Source organism: Chironomus tepperi, unplaced genomic scaffold (genome assembly GCF_022539635.2).
Source record: "Chironomus tepperi strain 1889 unplaced genomic scaffold, CSIRO-AGI_Ctep_v1 contig_398, whole genome shotgun sequence".
Classification (NCBI taxonomy): domain Eukaryota; kingdom Metazoa; phylum Arthropoda; class Insecta; order Diptera; family Chironomidae; genus Chironomus; species Chironomus tepperi.
In genome coordinates, this window is record NW_027226520.1 from 199,623 (window position 1) to 226,889 (window position 27,267).

At 29.0% G+C, this 27,267-nt stretch overlaps 1 protein-coding gene across 4 annotated transcripts in view; it reads left to right on the top strand.

Annotated features, from left to right (window-relative positions):
- wge (winged eye) overlaps positions 1–27,267 on the top strand; it is an 81,223-nt gene that overhangs the window by 25,039 nt on the left and 28,917 nt on the right. For all 4 annotated transcript variants that reach the window (XM_070648470.1, XM_070648473.1, XM_070648474.1 and 1 more), the window contains one exon: positions 10,420–10,469. The gene's annotated coding sequence lies outside the window, so the exon portion shown is untranslated. The remainder of the gene's footprint in view (positions 1–10,419; positions 10,470–27,267) is intronic.

Sequence of the window (27,267 nt, forward strand, 5' to 3'; positions counted from 1 at the left end):
CTCATAAAAAAACTGTTACATGATGCTGTGATTAACTGCTTCTAATTAAAAGATTGTATTTAAAATTTATATCTGCTGCTGTTACTTTGGTTGCTGTTGCTTATTGGCAAAAAATAAAAATAATAAATAAACATTAATGAATGAATATCAAGAAAGCTGTGTGAGAGCTGCCGTGGATGAAAAAATATGAATACAAAATAATTATGATATTTTCAAAATTAATCGTTGATGTGGCGAAAGGAAAAGGATGGGTGAGAAAATAGTGGGATCCAGGGAACCGCTCCTTTGATGAAAGTACTCTCTGTAGAGGCTACAAAGGATAACTATGAAACGCGATTTCATTCATATGACTCGAAAAAGGAAACGGTTGAAAGTTATCCATGCCGAGTTCGAGTAGATCGGTATGTAATCATTAAGCACTGAAAATGAAACTATTCCACCACCGAGCCACTTCCACAATTTTTTTTAGGAATGAGAAGTGTCCTTAATATAAAACTTATTAAAATAAATACAATTGGAAAGAATTTCTAAAAATAAATTTTAAACTCAACTCAAACTCCACTCAATAAAAATTCATGACAACTTTAAATTGATCCCAAAATGATATTATCTTACATTTAGAGAATTTTCATTATTTTTCTTCATCTCCATTTAATTTAAATTTCATCATAAAATGAAAACAGAAAGGAAAATGTGATATTAAGGAATAGTGTGGGTGAAAGCATTTAAACATTATTATATCGATTATTATCGTTTAATTAGATGTAAAAATGTCTTAAATCGCTACATTGTTTTATTGTCATTAACGTTATTTTAATGCTCCCTTTTAACATTTCTTTTGAAGAGCTTAGAGTCTTTTCAAAACATTTTTCCGTTTCTTCGACTAAAATTTGTTTGCGTCGCATAAAATTATCTTTGATACTAACATCTATTTTATAGATAGTATTACAATTTTCTCATTAATTCATATAGGAGTTTTAAACGTATACGTTCGCAGAAATATTTAATGATGATGCGGTTTGAACAACTTCGCAATTAATTTTATGAAAGTAGTTGAACATTTTCAATTGAATGAAGCACGCATAAAGAGGATGCTGATGAGCTAACTTTTCAATTAAAAGTCTTTACACAATCAAATTACTTAAGAACATGGCAAATTAAGCTCTTTATGAAATTTTTGAAACTTTTTTGAGTATGAAGTTTTTCAATTTTAATTGAATTCAAAAAACTTTAATATTTATTACATTCCTAGATACTTTAACAAAAATCAACAAACATGTCTTAGTAATGAACCTGAAAAATTATTTTAATCACAACTTTAAATTAAATTGCATCAAATTTCTTTGGATGAATAAATAATACAGTTTTGTCAATGCCATCAGGCAATTTAACTATCACAAAAATAAATTCAACATCAACTAAAAACAAGGTTCAGATTCCATTAAATCTGATTTAGAAGTTTATGGTTTCGTTCATGAAAATGTTTAACAAACATGAGAAACTTATGCTAATACCTCAAAAGATTAGATATGCAGCCATGCTAATTAACGAGTAGATGACGAAGAAAATGTAAAGTGAAGGGAAATTAGGAAAGTTTTATGTGATAGATTTTATGCTCTACACATAAAATGAAATTGAATAAAGCGAGAAGAATTAGATCATGCGAAGATTTAAGCAATATGATAATATTGAGATGAGAAGAAACTTAAAATTTCATTAAAATGAGGTTGAAATACGTCTTGTTTCGCTCTATTCAAAATATTGTTCCATTGATTTATTTACCTTAATCTAAGTTGAAGGTATAAACATCTAAAATATTTATCTTATATTGTATATGTTGTATTTAATGCAAAAGTTTCTTAAACTTCATAAAAATTTAAAAAGTAAATTGAGAAAATTTCAAACTTTTGCGTCTATATAAGTGTTTCAACAATAAAGTTCAGAAAACGTGTTGCAATTTTTAACGTATTTATTTCTGAAAGTGCTGATATTATGTTTTTATGTATTTCGAGTTTTAAGTTCGATGTGGTGACCAAAGAACTCGACATACAACTAGACAAATAAAAACTGCTTAATACGAATTTCAAAACAATCAAAAAATATTTAAAGTCGAAATGATATCTAAAAAATTTGTTTCATAAATATTCCACAAATCTCCATAATTTCCGATGAAATTAGCTGCCTTGTTTAAAATTTTCTCCCACTATCAACTCAATTCAACACAAATTGACATCAGTGAAAACAACAAGAAGATAATGATGAAAATCGATGAATTTAAATGTAGTTAAAAAGGTGAAATTAAAGTAACAGACATAAAGAGTTTGAGGGTATTTAATAGAAGCGTGGAGGGTTAAAATTACATCGAAGGTACTGGCATGAAAAGATTATATCAGTCTATTCTCTTTTCACTCAGGAATTAAACATTGCTCATCACACACCTCCCTCCAATTTAAACGTGAAGCAAGATATTGAGTCGTTAGTTGACATTAGATTTTATTGACATTTCGTGCCAATGATGCTAATATTCTTGAGGACAAAATAGGAAAACTGTTTTCGGAATGCTTTGATATTGAAATTTATTTGCACGATGTTTGAGGTTTAAAGCAATTGACAGAGAAAAGGTGGAATAAAAAGTGAAGAGAAATGGAATAGAATTTGATTTATTTATGTCTATATGACGTTTGTTTACGTCCAATAAGAGCACAAGTTCAGTATTTTAAAAAAAATTTGCAATTTAAAATTCGAGAAATTAAAAGTTATAAAACTCAGCTCAGTTCAGGTTCATCAACACTTATCGATTTAATAACAGCACCATTTGGTTCCCATATTTTCTTGCAATGTTTGCATATTGAAGCTCAGTACAAATAAAAGTCCAGTATGGAAAAAAAATTGTATTTGCTCTATACATTGAGAAATGTCGCATAAATTTTGTTTGCAAATAGGTCGTTGAAGCTTATTTTGTGTGCCCTTTTGAATAATTTTTTTTTCTCTCTCTCATTTTTATGTTTATTTATTGGCAGTGAATGTTTAATTTGTTCATGTTTATTGAAAAGCAATGACAGTCTTTTTGATTGTTGCTAAATTTACCGAATCATATTGAAAAAAATTAAAAATTCATTGGAACTGATTCTTTCAAGGTGTGGAATTTTTTTTCGGTAACCTTTGTTGATGGTTTTCTGCTTGATGAGGCTTTACATGGTTTTTAACATGGGATCAAATCTTGAAATAAGAAAAAAAAATCTTCAATTTGTAAAAGTTTTAAGTAAAAAATCCTAAAATTCTTCCTAGCCGTGCAGATCAATTGTGATCCATGGCCTTCTATATATGTCGCCGACAACAAGTGTACCATTGTCTCCATCGACAGTTTCCTTCCATTAGGTAAAATAGATAAATAATTTATAATACTAAGTATTAAACTAAAATGCCGGTAAATTGACCCTTACAATAAATACCTCAAACTCCTGCTAGTAAAATTATTTCGATTTGCTACTTAAACTACCAAATTTTTTTCGCCTATTGACATTTTAATGACAGGATGTTGGCCCTTTTTATTTTAAAGAATGCCAATTGTCAATGCCCTTACAATCAGTTTTCATGTATTAACTTATTATTTCAAGATTTCCTTTACTAAATATAAATAACATAAAATTTCTCATATTGTGATGACCAAATACATTACATTAAAGTGTAATAGAATTGATTGAAAATTGACCCTCTTTACATTTCTATTTTTCTGTTGAAAATTATAACAAAAAACTCTTTTTCTTCACTTTTATTTATTTCAAAATAAATTGAATGAATGACATTACAGTTTTTTAAATTTCACAGTCTTCTTTTTACAATATTTTATTATTATTGCTGTTTACTGCTCGCTTACTTCTCTCCTACTTCACTTACTCACTTAGTTAAATATGCTATGTCGATTATTCATGAAATTGATGTTTGATAATCTCTTCGATTTTTTGTTATTTTTGAAAGGTAGTTATGGAAGAAGAGAAAAAATAGCAAAGCCATAAATTCAACACAAAAAGCATTCGAGCCAGTCTAAATGTAAACAATAATTGAGAGTGAGATGTAGTTTGAGATTTTTTTTTCCATATCGAATCAAGTTAATATGCAAGCATTTAATGTAAATAATTTACACATAGCAAAATCCATATGAATGATTGATTTTCAATTTCCATTTAAATATATTGTCAAGTCATGGCGAGATCCAAAGTCATTATGAATTAACATTTTTTTCCTTCGTTATTAATGCATTGGAGATTTATTGAGGTTGATAAGATCTGATGAGAGTGAAGAAAAATGAGTGGCAGATTTAATGAGAGTGAGGCTGAATATTTTTGCTTATATTGTACAGCAGACTATCTAAAATTTATTCGAGCATTAATGTGCTAATTTTCATATATTTGATAGATCGACAAAAGAATTGATTTTCTGTATAAGAACATTGATTTTTGTACCATTTATGAGCTTCTCTTTTTTTATGAAATTTATCAATAATATCCACAACACTTTAAACATAGAAGCATTAAAGCTTTTTTCATACCTTTAAAATTGCCACAATTAAGCACGAGCAACATAAACAAATTTTAAATTGAAAACATCTAAGTGCACCTTTGAAGATGTAAAATGATGGAAATTTGTTGTGAAAAATGAGAATAAGTCTTGAAATTGCACATTCCAAAGCGTCTCAATTGAAGAATGAAGAAACGTAGAAAAAGGAGACGCCATCATCAGCCAAAGAATTCTGCTTTTTGCGCCTTTTTCACCTTCGACGTAATTTTATTCTTTTAGTCTGCTTCTTATTTTTGCTGTGCGCCGTCAATAAATGAATGTGAAAAAGTCACCTGGTTCAATGTGATTTTTTTTTTGTTGAACTCAGTTCTGCCACGAAATTCACATTCAATTTCCTTCCTCATTTTGTGTTTTCCTCTCGTATTCTCTCTCCTGCCATAATTTTCTTATTTCATTCTCTTTAGTATTGCATTTAAAGACCTTCTTTAATTATAACGAAGAAATGAGAAGGAACAAAAGAACAGTAAAAAATTGTAAAAAAAAATCAGACGAATTTTTGCGTGCTTGCTTTTTTTTAATCCATGGCTTCGTCTTTTCTTTTTACTTCGCTGACTTCTTCTCTCTTTCTCTATTTTTTCTTCATCTGTTCGAGGCTTTAGGGCAAAAACAAGTCAATTCCATCAACTCAAAGCAAGAAGGCATGGCATCAAGTTTTACTTCATGCTTTTCATCTCTTATGGCATCACGTTTAGTTATAAATACCTGTGCCATTATAGATTATTGTTATTTTGTTGTTGCTGCTTTTGTTACTGGGTGATGAAGTACAGGGAAACTTGAAATATACGGACAATTTGTTATGAAACTCTCTTCTCAATTTAAAAAAAAATCAACTTTTTTGAATATTAAAAAGTGACCCATCTTTAAACTTAATTTTGCATGTCATTTGTGACTGATTCCATGACTAATATCCATATTTTAAACTACTCAGGTAACCTTCACTGTATTGCCATTTCCAACATCAATTCTACTTTTGTCTTCACATAAGAGGTTGTAATTTGTAGCTACGATTGTAAAACCGAACTAGTTTGTGACTTGTTATAATGTTTCTTAAAGGCATAGACTTAACATGACGTTAAACATTTCTTAAATGATAATGAAGACGATACAAATATTATTCTATCTATCTACACACTTATCCGTACAAAGTCAAATGAAAGTCTTTACACAAAATTTTCTTGGACAACTTTTCTCTTCAACTAAATGAAAAAGTTTTCCATTAAATTGTTGCAAAGAAATTTTCACGACATGAAAAATGTTTTCCTGCTGGATGAGAGGAAAATTTCTCTTTTCAATTTGAGTGGAAGGATGTAGGAAATGTAAGATTTGGCGTAGATATAAAAGTTGAAAGTTTCTACGAGAAGTTGTTAATGATTAATAGAAAGTGTCGAGAATTATTTTTGGTGTAAATAAAGAGGATTTAGAATGTTTATTAAGTATTTGATTAATCTTGATCTAGAGATTATGAATGACTTAAGAAGGATCAATAATTATTCAAGTTTTGAGATCCAGTTAGATCAGATGCTTTGCTAGAGACTTTTAACTTGGTAAATTTTTCGGGTATATTACATAGAAGTCTGTTTTAGTAAGCCTTTTCCCATCAACAAAATGAGTTTAAAATTACAGTCAAAAAATTTCATTTAAAGAATTTAAATGATTCTCATTTATAAATTTAATTTAATTTCCCATTCCATTAACTACGATTCTCCTCCTCATGATTTTGAACAATTTATTATTAGAAAACTTTTCTCTTTCCTTTCAGTTTTATCTTTCAATCTTCTTCATATTTCTTTAACAAAAAATCTCGTTATTCGCACAATTTCAAATTGGGATTTTGAAATAACTTTAGTAACAATACTTTGCATAAATTGTATTAACAAAATATACAGCAACAATTTTGAATTGTAAATTTTTTACTCCTTTGAATGAAAAAGAAGCAGAAGCGTCGGAATAAAGTTTAAGGTTTTCTTCCTGAAATTTATTTTCATTTTACGAACCACCTCCTCCACCTGATACTCGCAAACTTTATTCAAACTTCTTTCCCGTCTCATACTTCCTCAAAAATCACACAAACAGCTACAAAAGCAGCAATAGAAGTTATCAGACTCGGTCGACAATCTTTTTCATGCTGCTATATTTTGCTGCTATAAACTTTAAAAGCAGCAATTTAACGATCACATCGGAGCAAAAATGAAAACTTTTCTTATTAACTAGCGAAATTTAATACTTTTTTTTTTCTTTTTCAACGAGCGATTTCGCTTTTTATTTTATGAGAACATTTTCTCCTTCCATTAACTATTTCCTTCTCTCTTTAACCCATTCACTTTGTCTATCTCTCACGTAACTCTGTGCGGTGTCATAAGAAGATTTTTTTCTTTAATTTGTGAAGATTTTTAACGATTATTATCTTGAAAATTTATTCAGATGAGTTTGGGAATGAAAAAGTTACAGAGTGATATTTTGTTGATGCGATAATGATGATGGGAATTTCAAGTCGTGGCTTATCCATGGACTTGGTCAGTTTAGAAAATTAGCAGGTATACGATAAAAATAACTCTTGATTTCCATAAAACTGTTTTTGATGTTATTAACTAAAATTTGATAGAATTTGGCTGAATATTTCAAAACGAAAACAATTCTTTTGTAATTGGATAGTTAAAGTTTAAACAAAACTACTTCCTCGAGAATTTATAAATAAATGAGATGTTTATTCTTCAAAGTTCAAAAACAGACTAAACAATTTATATCAAAAGGGGTTTTCAACTAAGTACAATAAATATTATTCAAATCTTAAATGAACGTTATAACAGGATTAAACTAGCCATTTTAGACATGATTAATAAGTTTTTATACGGTCGCCCAAAAATTAATTAATTTACAATTTTATCAAAATTGAAGCATTTTATGATTAAACGTAGATTGAAACACTCAAAATATGAAGCAGGAATAAATCTAACGTTATTCCTAATGAAAATACATAAACAAAGATAAAGAAGACAACATTTAATTCACAAGAGAGGAAAATAAAATCATAATAAAATATAATTTGAAACACTTTCGATTTCTTTGAAATTAAATATGAAAAAAGTTTAACAAGGCGAAGATGAAAGAATAAAATAAGAAGAAGACGAAAATATTAAAGAAATGAAATTTATGAATTTAAAATTTTCTGCCTTATGCTTTAGTCGCTTTTTATTTTGGAACATTGCTTCTCAAAGATTACGAATATTGTTTTTAGAGTGTCAGAACGTAAATGATTTCCTAATAATAAATTTTGAAGATTTAATCAACTGAAATGGAACCAATTTTCCTAACGGGATATTAACTTTAAGGTTATTTTGTGATTTCATGTTGCTGACTCATATTAAAAAAATCACTCCAAACTGATGAAATTTTGTCTCAAGAATGTCTAAGTCTCAAAATGTTTTCCTTGCTTAAAAATAATGTAATTATTTGATGACAAAAGATGACATAGAACAATAAAGATACAGAAAGGGTTGAAAAGGTATGCAAAAAAAAAGAAATATTTTCACCGTCTTTTCTTGTTCAAGAATTAAAATTTATTATCATCAGCACAAAAGACAGAAATAACACAACAACGGAAAATCTCAGCAAGAATGCGGTGCTATGCTGAATAAAGAAATATTTCGTGACTCCATATTAAATTCATGTGTATGAAATTAAATTTTTTCTGCTAATTTTGAAGACTTCGCGCTTTTTTGTTTCCTGAATTGCTTTGCGATAAGAAAATCTTTTGTTGTGCTAATGAAAACAAACGACAGCAAGTGAAGATGAAGACAAAATAAGCAGAAAATGCAGGGAAAGAAGCAAAAATTCATTCAAAAATTTCTGAAATTAGAGTGGAAAATGTCGAAAACAAGGAATGAGCACTGTAAGATTTTCGACAACTATCTTCCCCCTGATTTAAAGTAGAAAATCGAGCGGCAAATTGTAAGGCACAAAATGAATTATTAAGTTGGAGTTGGTGTTGAATGAAGGTGAAAAATATATTCATTTAATTGTGATATCATAAGATTTTATGTTCATTGTTGATTCAAAAATTGTAGTGGATGGAGAAATTCTCAAATTTATTATACGATGTAGATCGTCATCGTAATCACCGTATAAAGTTTATGCAAGGAAATAATAGTAATAATAAGAGCGAGAAAACATTAAGAAAGAGGAGATGTTGTTATTTTCATTCAGAAACTGGAGGCATCATGGATTGTTGTATGGAAAATGATTATAATATAGAAATATGCATAGTATTTAAATAATTTAATGAAAATATATACACAATAACACCGTTTGCCTGCCTGCCTGCCTGCTTTCGTCTGTGTAGCAAAAATTTATGAAAATTACGACAGCGATGATGATTATATGCAAAAGTGAACCACTTGTCGCAAAAGTTTTTTCTCATTTTAAAATTTAATGAGTACAAGCGATGATGGGAGGGGTAAACAGAAAAATTTAAAAGGGGTTTAGATGAAGGTGATGCCCGCAAGCTAAAAATCTCTTCGTTTTATTTCTTGATGAAAATTTACATGCAATGAGCCATTCCATTTTTAAAGTGAGTGTTTATTATCATCATTATCATTATCTGCATATTTTTTGTGTCCTCAAAATTGGATCCACAATTTAGCTATGATTTTCTATTTTTAATTCCATTACATTCCCTCCATCCAAGTGCTATGTCATCTTTTCTCCTAAAATGCCATCTTTCTTAGGGCAGTAAAGACAAAGTGGCAAACGATTTTTAGATGAATCTCACACTTACTCTTACAAAAAGGAAAGAAGAAGAAGAGTTAAATGAGGTGCAAATTGACTTTTTAGAATGCAAAGTTTCTCTTTCTATTATTGTCGATGGATGAGATGTGCAAATAAGTTATTTTTATTAAGTTTTAAGAGCATATTGCCAAGACTTAAGAAAATAATGTGAAAATAATAAACTCGAAGTTAACAGCGACGAAATGATGCAAATTTTCCTAAAAAATTAAAGCTGAATATAAAATAATTTGAAACTAAACATTTTCAATGTCAGAGGAAAAAGATTAGTTCTACTAAGAAGACAAAAAAGGAAAGTCTTTAGTGTCATAAAATGGTTTGACATGAAAATGGAATTGTGAAAGAAAAACTTTGCACTCATAGATACAAAAGAAGTTATTCACCCATCTCTAAAATATCCTTGAACCATGCTTTTGTGACATTTTACGAACATGAATAAGACGAACATAATATACACAGAATTATAGTCATTTCATTTATCTTATTATTTTATTATTTTTTTGCAGAATCACAAAAATGATTTTGACATTTTTCTCCACTACTTATTAAGCAACATTGTACTGTTTTAGTAGAAATACTAACAATGACAATAGTAGTAAAAATAATAATTTAGAACAAGAAGATTATGGAACTTCTTGAATGGAAGTTTCTCTCTATATTTTATTCTTTAAAGACCTATCAAGCGCATCTGCTTCTTTTTTGGTGAAGAGAAAAAAATCATGTAAAATTTTTGCTTAATATTGAATGTCAACATTTCAAAGTGCAAAAATTGTCATTCTTTTTTATATTGGAGATGATATAATGGTTGATGCAGGACAAATTAAGAGAAGGAGGAAGGATGGTGGTCTACCCCTTTCTCTATTTGATAAAAAATCCAATTTGAAAATATTTGCGATCCATACGAAAATATTACAACTCTGCATCCTCCTCAAAAGCTTTGTGGTTGCGCTCCTGGTGTATTGTCATAATTTTTTTAATAATTTTTATGAATATTAATGATAAAAAAATTCTTAAAGTTCAATAAATTAAATCAATTTTTTTTTAATTTTCTCATTACAGATAACCCTTGGGATGAGGATAATTGATATTCTTCGATTTTTATTTCAAAGGTATGTTTTCATGTCAATTTGCACGTAAAATAATATTTTTAAAATGAACCGTCACAACAATTTTTATGATCGAATTTAAACGCGAGTCTAATAAGTACACAAAAGTGTACATACAAAATAATAAAAACAAAAAATGTTTAAACCACAAAAGTGAGAGAAATTTAATTGAAAAAAGTGGTTTTAACAGCATATCATTGGAACAATTGAATTTAACCAATATTTAAAGAATTCTTATTGCTGGTTTTTGTCTTTTTTCAAAAATAATAATGAGCAATAAAGCTCAGATTCACAATGGGTCGACTTCTTCTTCTTTTCACCTTTCAATAGCTTTGGTTTCTTATTCTTGATGGAAAGTTTTGATGAGAATTTCAACGGAACACACTTAAGATGTTTCCAAAACCAAAAGTGCTGATTGTTTTTTTTAATGAAAATTGTTTTAAATTGTTTACGGTTTTCAATGCTTTAAGGATATAAAATGTCAAGAGTATGCAAAAATTTGAGCACTTTTATATTAAATCACAATTAAATGCAATAACTGCAGTTCCATTTTCTAAGCCAATCCGCTGTTTAAAATTAAAATTCAACTCAAGTAAAAATCATGAAATGTTCAAAAAAATCAACATTCATCAACATGAACTGTCGTTCATCATCATCGATGCAATAAAAAAGACGCTAATAACATGAAGCGATGAATTTGTTGCTAAAAATATTTTCACTATTTGTATTTGCACATTTCGAAAATTTTTGCTGATTGCATTTTATTTACACAAAAAAAACATTCAGCATTTCATGTGAGCCGCTCTTTAAAGTCAAACAAAAAGTTTTCGTGATTTCATGCTGCATGAAAATTGAAGAGCTGTGAAGGCGGAGATGAGAAAATTTTTCTCATTAAAAAAGTTTTAAATTTCATTGCAATAAAATTTTTAAGGTTTTAATTGCTCAATGACGTCATTGATTTTTTGCTCAAAATTACCATATCATTAAATTATTTTCGTAAATAGTGTCATATTTCCTTATTCAAAGTGCGAGACATGCGCTGACTCACTTCCATCCTAAAATTATTTGTACACTACTCAAACAATTTCTTTAATGTACATAAACACAATAAACTATAAATCTCATGATATAAATGTCTCATTTGAATAATGTACGACAACAACAGAATTTCAGAATATTTTCTCATTCCAAACCAGCCTTTACATAGTTGAGTTATTCTTCTCTTTAAAATTTATCGTGAGTTGACATGAAGAAGAAAACATTTTATTTATGAAAATTATTTTATTATGAAATTTTGTAATAATTCCAGGAGCTATAAATAGAGTTATCAAAACCATGTGTGTGATGTGAGATGTTTTGCGCATATTGAATGAAATTGCGTGCATGTGTTCATGGATGTGGGAGAAATGTACCACAAAATGTGAATTTCTATTGATATGCAGTTACTGGGTGTTTTTGATTCTTTTTGCATGAGGAAATCAAGGTATAAAAAATTGCAAGGGACGAACTGTCAGATGTAAACACAAAATGGATATCCAACTTAAAAAACAGTTATAATTTTTCCCTAAAATGTCAACTGTAGCTTGCTTTCAGCAAGTAAATTAAAAGTTATGGTTTCTAGGGTTATAATTAGTAAGTTCTCAAAAGTTCACATTTTTCTCGACAATCTAGAAGCATTCCATTTGACGAAACACGATTCGATCATTTTTGAACGAATCCTAAAAACTTTAAGTATGAAATTGTCCCCGTCGACAACCATCCCTTGGTAATTTCCATCAACAACTTTATGATGTTTTATACCTCAACTTTTTCGCCTTTCAATTTTCTTTTTCTTATGATTTCTCATAAATATCAAAAAGAAAAGACAAACATATGTTTCGAATGTATATATTTTTGCATGTGATTTTCTCACTCCAGAGCATTTAAACTTCTGAATTGCTTGATGTCGATGAAAAAATATAAATATGTGATATTGGATTTTCATCCCCTCTTTTTCTGACTATAAATTGATGGCTGTTATCTGATATAAGGCAAATCAGCTTCATATATTTTTGGCATTTAACACATACATTATTGAACTATGTGTGTTATAAACCTGATATGCCTAGGCTTGCTTCAAAATAAAAATTGCTGGAAAAATATTTGCAATTTTTATGTTTGTGTGTCAAATTTAAGTCGTTAACGCCGCAACCCTTTAATATTTCCTTTCGCACTTCCTCACACTCTCATAAAAGACTACGGAACATAAATATGAAAATTATTTTTGGATATAAAAGTTTCCCTCTCTCTTTAATATTGATCCATATTGGAAAATGGATTTTTTGTATGCTGAAAAAAGTTTTTATGTCTTTTTCATGCAAGAATTGCTTTTCTGTAGAAAAATTGCCATTGTTGGTTTCATGTTCCTTCAATTTTTCAACCCTAATAAAACTTTTCCTTTTACAATGTCTTCTTCTTTATTTAAAATGTTTTGTAGCCATCCATCTCTCTATCTATCTAGTTATAGCTTTTCATTTTATAAAAGTGTAGATCTGTAAATTACTCTTGAGAATAAAAAAAAATTGTTAAAAATGTATGACTGCAGACATTTGAATTGTGAATGAAATTTTTTATGGCAACATGCTCAGTTTTAAATATACTTGTTGGTATCCCAAAAGGATTTCCAAGTCATGTGCTCCTTTAAAATTTGCAAAATTTATAATTGATTAAATATTTGGAAAGTATTACTGATTCCTGCTAATTCCATTCCATAAAAATGTATAAAAACTTTCTGAACCCTTAAAAAAGTTAATAAATGTAGGAAAAGTATATCCAAAATATCACCACACTATTCATAAATTATTTACATCCACCATCCACAGATAAAATGCTACTTACCTATCCATTATAAATTTACATCCAAAAAACAAAAATAAAAATTCATGGCCGAAAAATTTTTCCTCATATTTTCATTCCAAAAGTAATACTTTATTGTGTGTACCGGTGCCATTTCACATATATACCATACACACTTTCATCATCATCATATTCCATACATTATATTGCATGTGTAGCATATTTACATAATTAATTTTCTGTTTTATGAGTTTAGGGACTAAAAACATTTTCATATACAGCATGAGCTATATAGCTAAGGCATGCAACTTTATAGACTTTCTACTAACAAACACACTGAAAATTTATATTGCGCCTTTTAAAGTTCATCATACCTCGCCTTTATGAACAATAAAGTTTTGTAATTTTTGAAATATTTTTACTCATACACATAGCCAAACCAGGAAGGCATCCAAGAATGACTTAAAATATTGTAAATAAATTTATTGATTGAATTTATGGCATAAAGAAGGGAACATTTTTCCATAAAATTAAAACAAATAATTTTTTATTTTTTGCCATTGGTGCTATTTTCATTTTAATCACTTTAACGGCGGGAAAAAGACAAGATATATTCTAGAAAATTTAATTTCTTATTTTCCAAACAATATTTTTAATTAATGTTTAATGTAAAAGAAAGTTAGTGAACACTGTTCCATTTATTTAAGTACATCCAGAACATGACAATTATGTAATTTCTCCTTCTCACAACAAAATTTCATCAATTTAAGAACGTACAAAAATTACGTAACTTTAACCCGTTATTTACGGAGTTTTTTTAGGACTTGAGAATGCATTTAGGTGATACATAATAGATAAAAAATAAAGATTACGAAGAGTTTGAAGCTATTTAATGCCTGAATTTAGTTAAATTAACAAAAATTTAGTGTAACATATATGTTACGCTAGTATTTTACAAACATTTTTTTTTCACCACTGAAAATTTTTATTCATTAATTTTTCCTTTTCCTTACTTTATTGACTAACAAACAGGGCTCGAATGTTAATCTAGTGCCATATTTGATCATTTGAGTCATATTTAAATATTCAATTATGCACAGAATTGTTAAAAACTATAAAAAAATCTCTCACATTACACATCATAATTTCTTAACTATTTATTTTGGAGCTTTCAAACTATGTATAAGTTTCTTTCACCTTAATTAATCACCTGAAGCACCACAAGAAGGATGTCATTCCTTTAAACAGACCTAAAATCACTTGAAAAGTTTCACCTCAAATTTTCATATCAAAAAATTCATATGTAAAAAAATCCACTGAAATGAGCTATTCTTTAAAAATAATTGTCCAAAAAGTTAGTAGTTTAAACACTGTTCCATGTTACTTAACATATATGTTACAGGCAAAATGTCGCCTAGCGTAACATATATGTAACATTTATTATCAGCATAGTTAATGTATTTAATTAAGCTATTCTTGTGTTTTTAAGTTATGTTTGATAATATACGACGTTATACTTTAATATTCTTTAAATTTCTGGTTAAAAATGTGGATTAAAGACCGAAAATTTTAAGTTTGAAAATCCATTTTGCAACACAAAAGTTAAACTTAATTAACTTTACTAATGCATATTGTAATTTAAATTAGTAAATACAAGTATGCATTATTTCATGATAATTACGTAACTTTAAAAGTAACCTTTCCTTCCTCCTTTCTACAAACAACAAAATCATGGACTCCATAACATAACTCTTAAGCGTGAAGTAATTTCCGAACATTTCCTTTATAATTCAGCAATCAAATTTTCCATTCGGCTGATTCAAAACTGTTTCCATGTTATAAATTTATCATATTTTTCACATTATTTCTTGTCCATTCTTAAGTATAATCTGTACAAGTCATTCATATACATTCACATCCGATTTACTGTTTTCAAATGACGCCAACATCATCGTTTTTATTTACCTCAGCATCATCGTCATAATCGTCATTATAGACATTTGTTTTTGAAAAATATTGAATGGAATTACGTCAATGGATATGAAGAGGCTACTTCTACTGTGCATTCAATGATAATGCATGGAGTTTTAATCCTCATACAATTTTAGTCTCTAATTTTTCATGGTCATAAAATTTCTTTTGATACTGCTACTTATATCCTTTATGTGTGTATGCATCTATAGCACATGCTGTAGAGAAGAAGGAAAATGACGAACGTGATGGTTAGCAAAAGTTTAAAAAGCTGCATGTACACGAACAAAAGGCAAAAAAGAGAGTGAAATACAGTTTTTGTACGTGCTTGACTCTCCCATACTCGCCACATGTATTTATATATAATTTTCATTTTTGTTCTTGAATACAGAGAGCTCAATTTCTATGCAGATTAGTACATGTAGATAGTAGGATGAAAATTATCTGGCCTTTTATTAGCTCTAACGCTGTCTCCTTTCCTCTTTTTTCAATACTGTTATACTTTCTGTTGTTTTTGTTTCATTTAATTTTTATGTGTGTTGCAGAACAATAGGATGAAAATTCTTATTATTAAGTGACTATCTCTTTTGCTTGGTGCTCCGCATATTTGTGTCCCGAGGAATACAAGTGATGTTAATTACGTCAACCCTTTAAAAACGTCGTGATAAAGTAATTTTAAGACTAGCCTCACAAAGACTCAGATCAACTTACCCGATATGTTTTCTGACATGAACTTGCCGGTTCTATGCATTCATCCACACAAGAACAAAATATTACAAATTTAAATAATTACTTTATGCTGAAATTTTTTATAGATGTATATTGTACTGCAATCCAATTCCACATAATGTTTAAACCACTATAAAATATAAAGTGTATGGCACATGAGAAAAAGCTAATGGAAATTTATTATTATGCGTCTTTTCATTCTATTAATACATTAGGCAGAAATTAGAAAATTTTTGAGATGAAAGGAGAATTTTTTTGCAGATTTATTGATGGTAATATTTAATATCCAATTAGTAAAGTGTCTTGTTCTTTGTACCATAAAGTTATGCAGCATTTTGTGATTTAATGAATTTTTTTGTCAGCATATAGGAAAAAATATAAAGCACAGCACTTTCGATTTGTTATACATCACCGCACATTAAATATGTTTCCTTTCATTTCCACAATATTGTTTGTATCTATTAATTATCTAAATTCAGTTTGGCACTCCATTAATTGATTACACATTCGGCCCCCATCGATTTATTTTAAAAAAGAGTATTTTTCCTTCCTCTTCTTTCATTCTTATCTCTATTCTGCCATGAAACGTGAGTTTTATTTATTGATTACATTACAATTTCATGTACGCTCTACCTTTCCTATCTAAAGCCATTAAAAATTTCCCTCGCTTGCTTTATGAAGATATGCGCGATGTTTGTGTATACACATATTTGTATAGACGATGGGCAAATACGATGCGATCGGAATGGATATGAATTTTTTTTATATTTTATTCTTTAAATTCTGAATAAAATATTTTGTTTTGTATGGTAAGAAAAATTTCAAGTAATTCTTAATGTAAAATTATACGCTTTGAATTTACAAATGATTTTTTTGTACGCTTACTCAAGTTATTTGTCGTAGGCAGGAAGTTTTGTGTACATGAAGACAAATTTGAGATGAAAGTTGGAAAGGACTGACTTTTTGATTTTTAATTCTTAATTAAAATGGTTTGAACTTATCTGATCGACACATATTGTATAATTAGAACCTTTTGGCTGTTGCCACCTGGTTTTAAGTATTCCGTCGCCTCGTCGCCGTCGTGACAACATTTCAATGTGTCTCGTTCGGGTAGTTAAATATAAATATGCAGATCTGTTTCTACATAAAGTCAGTTAGTCACAGTGGTGATAAATAAAAGAGCTCCAATAAATTCTAAGGAAGAGTCAGCTTATCTCTTTTGCATTTCTTAAAATTCTCGTTCTCTTCATTAATTTTCTAGCTGATTTAAAATTCATTTATGCAATAAATGAAAAGGAAATCCATTCTTCACAAGGAACATCACTTGGAAGATAATTTAAATGATGTGTAATCATTGAACATGCATCGATGTTGAATAACAAAATACAACAAAGTTGCCTTCAACTTTATTCAAACGTGTATTTCATCCCCCAATGAAAACATAAATAAACTTTTTTATGAATAAAAAGAAGACGATGGTAATGATGAATATGCTAATACATATATTGAATATATAAAGAATTGGAAAATGTTGTAAAGTTCAATATGTTACTCGTGCTTCAGTATATTTAAATTATCAATGATGATGATTGAATTGGTTATACTGTTGTTCATTTTTTATTTGATTTTTAATGCTGAAGTTGTTGTTGATCAAATATTTTTTTTTTTACTTTTTAAAGGCTTACTGATTTTAAATACATTGATTGAAAGCCTTATGAAAAGTTATTAAGCAATCTTGGGCAACATACGACACCATTTAGTATTCCTCATGGAATTCAAAGTTCATTTGTACTTTGTTTGGCTCAAGAATCGCACATATAGTAAAAATCCCATTAGATATCTAAATGAACAATTTTCTTATCCATCAAGTAATGCGAATTTTATGATAGAATTAAATTAATCCCTAATTGACTTTTTCTGTTTCCTGCAAAGAATTTTTGAAAATTACAAAGATAAATTTAAGCAGCACTAAAAAGGGGGAAAGAATCTTAAATTGTGTATTAAAACAATAAAGCGAGAAAGATGCAAAAAAAATTGATGTTTACACAGTCGTGTATTAAAATTAAGCATATTCTTACAACATAAAATTAAAATACATATATTAAATATTATACATGGATTATGTGTTGCTGGATTATGAGGCATAATAAAATTAAAATGAGAAAAATAAGCAAACTTTGCCGCTGCTTTGTTCTCCCCCAAAAGAAGTGTCGATTTTCCCTCCTTGTTGTTGTCCTTATTGCCTCCTAATATCATACAATATGTACACAAAACATAAAGCTGATACAGCATAAAATATTATTGAAATAATATCCTCTTTAATGGTCTTAATGTAGTTTTTAGACTCGAACCTACTTTATTGAAGGAATTTTATTACAAAACTTTTTTCATTTTCTTTTTTTTTTCGCAATTTCGCAGAACATTTCACACAATTTTTTTTCTTTCCACTGCTGATGTTTTGTAGTATGTATGTGCCGTTCAGAAGAATTATGCAAAATATATACATATACATAACAGAGTTAGAGAATGAGAAAATATCGATGGCTATATAATAAAAAAAAGTCGGTGAAAAGAACCGAGAGACAACCATGAACATTCTTTTTGCTTTTTTTTCTTACACAGTTTAATCTTACTTATGATTCTGAGTCTTACATCTCTCCATAAATTGTTCCCATAATACTGCTTATAAAGAATCCATTGCTATTGCTTCTGCTGCTGTCTTTCCATTTTTTTTTTTTCTTCTTCATATTCTGATTTCATTGATGATTTGCCGACATGAAGCAAAGGAGTAAGAAAGAAGCAAAAAAATGATGAAAGTGGAAGCCGGCAGCATGTGCCAGAGACAGCTCACTGTAAATTTCATGAGTGTGTAAGTCTTCCTTTCAAACAATAAGAAAAAAATAATAGATATAAAGGAATAAATAAGTTCAAAATGAAGATGAGACAAGTAAGAAAAAAGATGAATGGGTGGAAAAATGAATAAAATTTTTTATTTTTGAGAATGAAAAGGTGTCATGAATTAAAAAATGCATATTCCTAAAACATCAGTTAAACAAAGCTTTCTTGCTCGCAAGAGAATTTTCCAAAATTTTCAAGACTTCTTCATTTTGTCGCTCGGGCTGGCTTTAAATTACTATCTTTTGTAGCACCGCTAAGTCCATCTGGTAATTCGAAAAAACAACATTATTATTCAATTACTTAAAAATTATTAAATTCCAATCCATCCTTATGAAATCCTACGATTTATAAATATTAAAACAATATGAAATTTCAATGAATTATTAAATAAAAGTAAAGAAAGGGGAGAGGAGCAATTTTAAATGGACAATGAAACAATAATCGACAGCATATTCAACAGCAGTGGCACTCAGAATACACAATGTATGAGCAATAAGCCACCATTCGGCATACATATATTCATAAACAACCTGCTCGGAATGGCGAAATAAAAAAAAAAAAAAATGAGAGATGGGAGATATAAAAAAAATTCATATTGTCCATTGTGTAAATGGTGATTCAAAACAATGTTTGGGAATAAAAGAAACACAAAAGCTAAAAGTGGCAATAGCAATTGGGGAAAGTATTACAAAACTGGAATGGAAATAATTTCGACAATTCATTTGAAAGAAATAATTTTTAATAAACCGTGGTGCTTGCTTCCATTTGTATATATGTATATATATATATATCGCAATCTATAATAATTCAGAGTAAGAAAGGAAGGTGCGAGGGAAACAAAGTAAACCGTAATAAGAGGCAGGACTCGTGTTTTTACACAGGTTTTCATTTTCCCTATCTGCTTTCATAATGAACTTATTGAATGATGTTGCTGCTTCTCATAATTCAGAACCTAGGAAATAAAAGTTTTAAAGTTTAAAGAATTCAAGCTTAAAACGCATTTAATGATGATTCACATTTACAAAAATCCAGACAAAATTAAATTCATAAATTTCTTTTCGTATCAAAACAAGCTATCAACAGGAAATTAAATAGAGTAGCAGAAGGAGGCAATTGAAGTAATAAAAAAATTCAAACATCTATTAACATTTTCATCTCTGCTGTTATTTTATGATTTTTTTTCTTCTCGCTCTCTTTCTCTTATTCATATTTCCTTCTTTGTTAACAAACCGAGAGAGTGCATCAATATTCAAATAGAAAGAAGTGAAAAATTCATAATGGAGTGAGGATGAACTTTTTTCATTCATTCAATTTCAATTTTCATCTCCTTTTATCTTTTGCGAATGATGCTGTTTTTATTTCGCGAATTTTTTTTATTCTCTTTTAGATGTAAAATTTATATTATATTTTTCTGTAGTATATACCTTAGTGATTCATGAAGGAAAATAAATTTAAAAGATTAAAGATTAAAAGGTGTCTGGAAGGTTGTTCTGTATCAGACTTGATTGGATATTTATAAAGTATAAGAATTGATAGATTGCAATCCTTAAAGCCAGTAGTGGGCAACCTTTTATTATTCGCGGCACTCTTAAGTAGTAAGCCTAACCCGAAACCATATAGTTCATGGCCTATCCGCGGCACACAGTTTGTCCACCACTGCTTTAGGATAAATTTTCAAATCAATGGAATTTTTATACTAACAGCTGAATAGTACTACAATTCAATTCATATTACTTAGATGTTAATAATGAAAAATTACAAAACCAATTAATTAATAATTTCATTGAGACTCATTAGCAACTCGATTCACTCACAACATAGTAGCTTTTATATACTATAAAATTTCATAGATATTATTCAAGAAGGATTAACGGAATATAAGCAAACGCCTTACAATATTCATTTTATTTTTTCTTCATTTTTATTAATTCACATAACTTTTTTTTGTATTCCTCTCAAAAAAAATATATTTATAAATCCATTCTGCACACATAGTTGAGTCCAATTTGGTCTGTTCTATTCATAAATCTTTCCATTCTATTTTTGTAGTTTATTTTTACTCTCTTCCACATAAACCACTTTGCCGTGTGATATTCATTTGGTGTGCTTGCAAAAAAAAAAGAGAAACAAAACAGATTCTGTATCAAGTTGTGGAATGGGACATACATGGGATTTGAGTTAGGGAAATGGTGAAATAATAATAAAAAATATTATTGTGAAAGTAAATTTGCTTCAGGTTTTTATTGTTTTACAACATTTGGCGTAGGGTGGTAACAACTGGACAGCGAAACACTTTGTATCATCAGTTCTTTACTGCTTCGAAAAAAATCCCCTCTGTGAGACCATTCGTTATGTACTTAATGTGACAAGAGATTCTTTTACCACACTATTCTACAAAACGGTCTTCTTTTTCAAGCATATTGACTAAGTGTCCAGCAATGGTAAATTTGTCAAATTACAGACAAAAAAGCGCTAATGTTTAGAAATGTTCATAATCTTCATACCTGATTCTCATTCAGGTTTAAAGCAAGAGTAGATAGAAAATTATGACAGTCAAATGACGTCAGATTTGAGGGTAAAATAGGAAGCAATAATTGACAACAGTTGAGGATGACGAGTAAAAGTGGGAAAATTAAACTAAAATGAGAATGGAGCAGGAAAAATTTTTAAGAGAACAAAAAGGGTCGACATTGATAATTTTTATTTGTTGTTAACTGCCTTGTCTTGTAAATACTCCTTAATTTACTTCCTCATCGTGTCTTTCTATCTTTATTGACACCAACATGTCTATCTTATTTGTTTTTACTTTAATACGGACATTTGCTGTAAAACATTGTGTTACATTGTATATGACAATAATTGTCTACAGACCGTGAAAATTGGATGAGTAATTAAAGTGGGGGAAGAAAGATTAAAATGACGGATGAGTTTTTTTGGTAGATAATTAGGATGATACATGTTGAAGAGATACACGAACGTCGGGTTTAAGGACTAAAATATTTAAGCAATTAAAATTTCTTAGTTCTGAAACCTTTCAAATGAAATTAAAATTTTATTGACTTTATTGCATATCTGCTGATGGAAATTAAAAATTTTTATAATCATCGTCATGGATAATGAATTTCATAACAACTTATCGTGATCAATTAAGACTTAACGTGATAAAACATATTTAATTATGAATCATGAAATGCATTAATTCCACAGAGTCGTAAAACTTTATCTCTGAAATATGCACGGAGCAAAATTTTCTATAAATTAAAAAATCCAATTTTTCCAAGTTAAATGCAATCTTTGAAAAGTTGTTTTGACCTTTCTGCATCCCAGAAATGTGAATTTAAATTCATTGAAATTTGTCCTCTTAAAGACCAATTTTTTCTCATTACATGGTTATTACCCTTCTTCACTTTTCAGCACAAACCATTCGAAACTATTCATTTTTAAATTCTACTTGCTTCTTTTACTTCTTCTTCCCATTTTAATTGCTTTATGCAATTATGAAGTAATGAATGACTCAGAAAATTAAAAAGACTGGTTCTTCATGAATTTCAATTACTTTATTTATTTTCTTTTATTCCTTCATCTCAAATATTTTGCCTATAAGGCATGTAAATAAGACACACGAATAAAAGAAATGATTTGATGGACATTTAAAAGAAATTTAAATAAGGGTTCAGAAATGAAATTGAGAAGATTTGAACATCAGAACAATAAGGATTTTGAAGCAGTAGCCTTTGAATAATACAAAAAAATCTGTAGGGGCATGAATAATTAAATAGACATGTGTCTTCTTAATTATGCCATAATTATGTGAAATTTTGAATGGACAACAATGTTGTGATATTGGATACTGTGCAGGGAATTTTCATTTTTTGAAGGATACAAGTGTTAAATTTAGTACTTTAATGGTTGAAGGCAGATTTTAAAGTTAGAACTTCAAATGCTGTGCAAAAACATTTCAAATAATTTTAAGAAAATTCTCACATTAAATTCCAACCTAGAAAGTTAACCTTAAAATTGTCCACAAAAGAATATCCCCTCCTTTACCACATTCTAAAGCCGAAAAATTCTTAAGATCTAGTTTACCATTTGATTAAGATATCTTCTTGTAAAATATCTCAAATTTTCCATCAGTACAATTTGCAAAGACAGAAAAACTTGTGTAGGATCTAAAATAAAACCAATTTTCTCCTAGACTGCCCATGACACCATCTTAGATAATGCTATTCAGACTAAAAATAGTACAGACATGAACATAATTTTTTGCCATCTTCATCATAACAATATCTCGTCATGAAGATAATTCAATAATTGTTTCCATAAGCATAAAAATTGCTTAAATTTTTTTCATACTGTAACTTGTGCCAAGTCTAAATTGATTATAATTTTTCGTCCACAATTTTCACACCGTCCCATGAGAGATTTTGATTCTCCCTAACAAAAAAAAAAGCTTATGTATGGGTCAATTGTGCTAGTTTTTACATCTTCTAATTGTCATCAGTCGCACGTCCAATTTTCAACCTTTTCTTCCTTTTTCTCTTAATATAATTGTCTGTATTACACTTTTTATTTTTTTTTTATTTTTGTGTCCATTGTTCCGTAAGATACAAAGTTTTAACGATTTATCCGGCATACAGGAATGATATGTGGGAGGCAAAAATGAGATGAAATTATTGAAGGGATGGACGATTCACAACAGGGAAATGAGCTAATCTTGTTCAAAGTAATGGAACTAAAGAGATTTAAAGTTATATCAGTTTAAATGTTTTATATGTTATTTTCATCGACTGTACCTTAATATTGATTATGACTCATGGTTACTTATATTTTTTTCTTTTATAAGTAATGTTGGATGTTTTCAAGAATATTTAAGAATTTTCGATTTTGTTGTCAACTTTTTTTTGAAGTTCTTACAATGGAATCAGAATAAAATCCAGTTAATCCACTCCAAGCTTCAAAATTAAGCCTTTTCAAATCAAATGCTAAAACTAATAAAATGTACAATACTTCTCATTCTGATTTTTTTGCAACTTGCTGTGAAATTTTTCATTTGTCATTGCCCCGTTCCTTTACTGTTCATTAATACGTGTGTGTTGGAGATTATGCAAATGCAAATTTAATTTACATCTTTATTGTTCGTGTAGATCACAATTGCTGTGCTGTTGCTGCAAGAAAACTTTTATTATTTTTCATCTACTAAAAATGTTTATTAGCAACCTTGCTGGTGCTTGCAGCTGTTACCACCTTCAGTCATTGTTAAATAAAATTAAATAAATAAATTATACATACACACAAAAGAGTAGAATAAAAAAATAATATTCAGAACACATAGTCGAAAGAGTGAGATAAAGGTTAGTTTAGGTGGGATGAATACTTACTTTATGATGATATTGTTCAGTACTGATACTGATGTTACTCATTATTACCACCTCTATGCTGACTGCACAGTAAATTATTATTTTTAGACTAAAGCAGCACGAAAAGTAGAAAAAAGCATTGTGTGGGATGAAGTAAAATAAAGGAAGCACTTCATGGACACGAAATGGAACTTTTTTTCTTTATTTTATATTTAATGGATTTGCACATTAAAAATTCGCTCATTATGCATATTGTTGAACCTCATAAAAGCAGCGTACACAAAAAATTATTTCTTGAACCCAAACAACAAAACCCGATGTGAATTTTTAAATTCTAAGGAGTATGAGAATCCAATCCCCAATCATGAGTATAAAGAAGTTAAAAAAATGCAATGTGGACTTCTTGCTTATGTTGATGCTGCGGATAATGAAAGGTTTTCATAAGGGAAAATCTTTTTCCTACGGAAATTTGCTTCTCTTATCTCTCGCATCGTTAATTTTTTCATGGCTAAAATTTACATTTTTCTATAATGGAAAAAGTGTTTAAAGTAGATTTCCAGTTGAATAAATTCTTTTTATTTTTCTTCTGGATTTATGCTGAATTTTTTCCTAACGCTTTAAGTGAATAAAGTGAATGAATAAATATCCATGAGGATACCACAATAAAATTGATTATTGAATATTTTGCATGGGTATTGGACGATGTTTACATTAATTCTTTAATGTTGCTTGGATTTTTAGAGCTCCAACATCCTTTCATCTGAATTTTTCGGATAATTATTACCCGATCGGTACACATTATTCATGGTAGCCAGATTGCGGCCACATGACATCCAAGTAGCAATGACAGTTAACATGAAAAACTCTTGGACGCCATGCAGCAAACAATTTTCTACCATTAAATCTTGTGCCGATCGGGTTATATAGGCTAGAAAATTAAATTCAAATTATTATTTTAATAATTTTGTTGTTTCACCCTAATTAGGAAGAATACTTTTGTATTAATATATTCCTTACACGTGAATCTTCATTGAGATATATCTGGCACAGAAAATTAGAAACACAAACAAACACACACTTTTTCATGTGTTTTGCAGTTCACATAGGGGAATAGATTTAATTTCAAAGAAATGAGAGATATTTTTATTTTAAGGGAGATAAAGCAAGAGTTGAAATTGAATAAACACAAGCAAGTGTCTTTTAAAAAAGAAAAATAAGAATTGAAGCCTTTAAATACGTAAATATATACATATGTGTACAATGGGAATTTTTCATTTTATCGTTTTTTCCACGACAACTCTTTTTCTTCACATTGCTGAGATTATTGGAAGCAACAAGCAGCACACTGTAGAATTTGGTGAAAATGAGAAAAAAGTATTTTCTCGCAAAAAATAAAAGGAGGAATTAAATAAATAGCAAACAAATTAAATTAATTAAGACAAAATAAATTCGACTTTTATTCTAACAGATTCACTATTGTGTCTTAAATTAACTTGATGCTTATATTTATACTCATGGGAAAATAGCTAGATGGAAATATGTTGATGACCTTATACGAGATTTATTGATGATAAATTGGATTTGCATTTTATTATTATAAATTAGTTTGCTGCATTTATTCTGGGTTTAAAGCAGTGGTGTGCAACTTATGTGGCGCGACACACTAGTGTGCCGCCGAATTTTTTAGAAATGCCATTTCCAGTATACCGCGTGCAGCTTTATTCGAGGACACCATAAGGTTGTCCAACAATGGTTTAAAGGAATTGAAGTGTTTTTAATTCTGGACTGCTCATAATTAAAGATGTTGTATAGAGTCCTTTAATATTTCTAGCAGAAAATATACATACGCATTAAAAAAACCTAAAAAAAAATTATGCCCATAAATATCAGCAGCTTCTGTCTGTTCTCAGTTTCAATTAAATATTTCGTTCTCTTTCTATCCCGAAAAAAGTCAGCACACAAAAATGCAAACAAGAAAGTTTTACAAATGATTTATGCATGAACTTTGTCAGTAAAAGTTTTTATGCCTTTGCCTGTGTTTATACAATTTCCATACCATTAATATCCATGGATGGAAAGAAGTGGTCCCCTAATTAGCATAAAATCGGTATTTTTTTTTTTATTTCATTCTACAAAATGAAATTTGCGAAACAAATTTGAAAATGAATTTTTTTGTGCTGCTAATGGAACTTCAACGTTTTAGTCTTTCGTGCTGCATAGGAGCATAACACCAATACAGGAATGAGTATAAATAAAAAAGTGCCATTATTTTACATGCAAACTAAGCTTTTGAATGAGCGAACATAAAATAAATCTGTGAGCTCTGAGCTGTGATGAAAACTTTATGAGATGAACTTCTTTTTTGTGCTGTACATGGATGTGTTTGTGTGACTTCACGTAGTTGAATGACACAGAAGAAACATATAAAAACTTTATCATGAAATTCATATTTTTGTTAATTTTTGAATGTGAATCAAAAGTGAATAGAAAGGGAAAATGTTCATGTTATTCAAATTTATGAAATAAAATGCAGATCAGAAAGCATATCATACTTAAATAAATATTAACAAAAACTTTTCTTTCATCACTGCATATATATATTTCTACAAAATTATGTGTATATGTTCTTATTTATTCACAAAGAGTTCACTTGAAAGCATCAGGAAGAGTTTGAGTGTCAGGACGAACTTTTCGTGCGAGATTAAATATTTTGAAATGTTATTTGAGTTGTTGCTATTGTCTTTTGTCTTACAATAAATTACGTAAGCGTAAATTTTACACATGTGATTCTGAATGAAATTAAAAAGTTTTTGACTTGAATTAAGAATTTTCTAAACAAAGAAGTGAGCAAGTTTAGGTTTTGAAACATCTTGGTATGAGTTAGAAGTTAGACATTAGTGCAGTTAGTTACACATTAGTTTGACAGACATTGGAATTGTTAATCCAAAAAAACCTTAAATAGTACCTAGGCTTTATTCCCCGCGTTTCAATTCTAAAATTCAACCACATGA